The sequence below is a fragment of the Gallus gallus genome, chromosome 1, assembly GCF_016699485.2.
Source record: "Gallus gallus isolate bGalGal1 chromosome 1, bGalGal1.mat.broiler.GRCg7b, whole genome shotgun sequence".
Classification (NCBI taxonomy): domain Eukaryota; kingdom Metazoa; phylum Chordata; class Aves; order Galliformes; family Phasianidae; genus Gallus; species Gallus gallus.
Window position 1 is genome coordinate 180955827 of NC_052532.1, and position 3741 is coordinate 180959567.

Sequence of the window (3741 nt, forward strand, 5' to 3'; positions counted from 1 at the left end):
GAAGGACAACTCTAGGAGCATACAGTTTCCTGTTGTCCTAAATTCTTTCAGAAATAACAAAAGACAAATGTTTCAGTAATACCACCTGTGTCTATACCTAAACAGTGAGAGAGAAAGAAGAACTCAGAAAAGCAGAGCCATAAACTGACAACACAAAATAGGATACAAACCTTAAAATAATGCACTTTTTATTACCATAAAGAAATTAAACTCCATTTTAGTAGAAACGGGACTCATCCTTTCTGTCTAGCTGTAAAACAAACAAACAAACGCCAAAACAACAACAACCCCAACACAACTGTAGGTATAGCACAAGAGTATCATGACATGCTACAAAAATTATAAAAACAGAAAAAAAATATTAGCTCTCTTGTGAAGAATTCAGTTTGTCTTTGTGCCTACATTTTATATACAGCATACAGCAGTTTGAAATATCTATTCTCTGGATAAACATGCTGAGCATCACAAATATAGGAAACCACCACATCCAGTCATTGGTAGGTTTTAAAAAGCTGTTAAGGAGGAACCTGAATCATTGTTTTAAACTTGGTTTTATCAATACTGACTAAACACTGCTCATCTTCTTTGTTAAATGTAGAACTGTGGTCTTGTAAAGCTCCAAAAAAACTCTACCTCTATGCTCACTTGAAGTGCTACTTTTCCTTCCTATCTTGCTCTTCTTTTCACATTGTGTTTTTATTGCAATGCTTAAGGTAAAGAAAGAGGACTGTTTGAGTTGAATTGCTGCCTGGGAGCTACCAAGAACCTATAAATTACCATCAAATTTATACTAACTCTGTTGATACACCTACAATTTCTTGCCTGAGCAAGACCTAGAACATTTGATTAACATCAGTGCATTTGATTCCATAGTACAGTACAAGATATACTTTGCATAGGTTTACAGACTTTGTGAAAGCCTGAATGAATTCATATCATCCACTTTTCAAAACTACATATTTTCACATCAAATGACACCAGTCTGTTATCACATAATTGCAATTTGTCTTGAAGTTTTGACACTTGAAGTTCCTATTCCACTCCAACACTGTTTAAGCAAGACGCACGAAGATCTAGAAGATGGTAATATGTCCAAGCTAAACATATTCATCTGCTTTTGACAATCTGTTCATTAAAGAGCAAAACTGAAAAATTAAATTGAACAGCCATGTTTCGTGTTGAGCATACAGCAGCGTTCAAAGTTCTCTATGTGGAGAAGCACACAGGGGAGAGAAGGTGAGGGAGCACCACACAGATACTGGGGGAAGTCTGAGTCCTTACACCAGAAGTTCCTTATAACAACACAATCTCAATTACTTTGCTTGTTTGACACAAACGAGCCATATATTTATTTGTTAAATTATTTATTGGTCAGAGACTGTTAATAGGTACTTCCCAGAAGCATGGGGCTGATCTGTAGACTAGGGCAGCATATGACCAAATATCTAAAACTCTACTTCTGCAGGGAGCCTGGTCAATCCCGTGCCATAGAAGAAAAGAGAACCCAGCCACAGCACCTGCTAGGAAGGGCTCATAGAATCATACAATCGCTAAGGTTGGAAAAGACCCACAGGATCATCCAGTCCAACCATTTGCCCTTCACCAATGGTTCCCGCTAAACCATGTCCCTCAACACAACATCCAAACGCTCTCTGAACACCACCAGGGTCGGTGACTCCACCACCTCTCTGGGCAGCCCATTCCAGTGCCTGACCACCCTTTCAGAGAAGTAGTATTTCCTAACGTCCAGCCTGAATCTTCCCTGGCGCAGCTTGAAGCCATTCCCTCTAGTCCTATCACTAGTCACCTGCTGACTAGTCATGCTGAGCAGAGCCTGTTTTTGCATCTTCTTACATTTCAGACTCCAAGTTATGTGGTGTGGTCATGTTTAGGGCAGCGTGGATGAAACAAAAGAGATGAGGGAAGGGAGCTCCAGAGAAGCGATCTGAAGGCTGGAGAATTTCTGGATGTGATTGGGAAATTTCTTGCAGATAATACAGTGATGGAGACTAGTAAAGGTTATCTCATCTGCACTGGACTAGGGAAAACACTCTGAGGTAGTGAAGAAAGTTATAGCTGTGTTGGACCAGTATTTCTAAAAACAGCATGCGTACTCTGTAGGCATTGAGAACTGTACTTTGAGGAAATTTAAGGAAGACAGTGAAATGACCAGTGTAATGACACAGAGCTCAATTTTCATATAACGGGAAATGTGATGTTGAAAGCCAAAGTACCTTAAATTAATATAATCACATAGCTCTACTTGGACATAATATCTATACTTATTTTAATATGTAACAGACAGATGTTCAGAAAAACATTCTGATGCCAAGAACATCTAGCTGATCCTTCAGCAGCATGTAGGTAAATTCCATGCCTACACAGCTGCTCTTTTCCATGCTGCTAAACACAAGTGTAAAAACTATCAGTTTGCATTGACACAAAGCAACCTGACCCAAGTGGCTTTTCACAAGTCACCATCATCACCTAATCTCAACCTACCTAAGGCTAAAAGAGAAGAGATTTCAAGTAGCTCAGTGTAAATGAAATACATGGGAAAAATTTACTGTGAAGAACTGCAACCTCATGGATGATTCTGTCTAGATCTTTAGAAACCAGATGGTAATTTAAAATGTCTCATACAGCTGCAACTGATAGTAGCCTCAGTGACTGGTGAGGACTGGTACAAACTGGAGCAGTAACAAGCAGGCAGACATGAAGCTTAGTCCCTTCCATACCTTCTTATTCCAAACAGGCCTTCTTCTTCTGTGGGCTTCCAAAGCCACTGGTAGAACGTGTCCATTCTTTCAGCTTGGCAACAGTTCTGGTTATCTCAGCTCTTAAACACCTTTACACGCTTCCACAGCTGGATTACAGAACACTTCAGATAGGACAGAATAAAATTAAGTCAACTGAAGCAGTTAAAAATATCCTATACCAGGAAATGAGGTGGGCACATTCCCTCTGGAGAGCCTTTTCTGATCTCCATGGAATTCCAGATATTTAGTGCAAGTTATATTTCATTTCTGAATCCAGTCGGAAATGTTTGACTTATAATTATTCTACCTCTAAAAATTATTCTACATTTCCATTAACTTCAAATTTGAAGTTGCTGAACATCTAATTTAACCCCTGTGGAGTCTGGAGAGAAAATTCACTGCTATCAATGATTTGTGGTTTTACAGAAAAAAAAAAACTCACAGAAAACCTCACAAAAAACCCATGATCAGCATGCAAGATGAGAGATTCATTAAAACAGATACTGAATTATTAACTCAAACCAGCAGAAGTAGAAAAGTTTAACAGCATATCTGAATTCAGGATTATCTACAGTGAAACCTTAAAACCTTACATTGTTATCTAAATTTCTTATTCATCTTTGTAATATGGCATGTCAGAAAAAAGCGATTTTTTGTTCCGTTTTCTCCACAGGACTTAATTTCTAGGATTGTGAACCTAGAAGTGCAAACCTGGGAAAATACAACCGCTGTTTGGCAAACATCTATTACTCAGTGTTAAAAAATAAAAAAATAAAAAAATAAAGCTTCAATTACGTACAAAAAGTTTTAATTAAGGTTTTAAGTGAAAAGGATATGGAATACTTTTATGTTAAATTCCTGCCTCAAAATAATTTTACACAGGTTTAGTTCCAAGGGTGCAACTCAGACTTTTTCAGCTTGCTTTTACACAACTAAACCTCAAATATTGTGTAATACTTGAAGCATATAGTAGCAGCAAAAG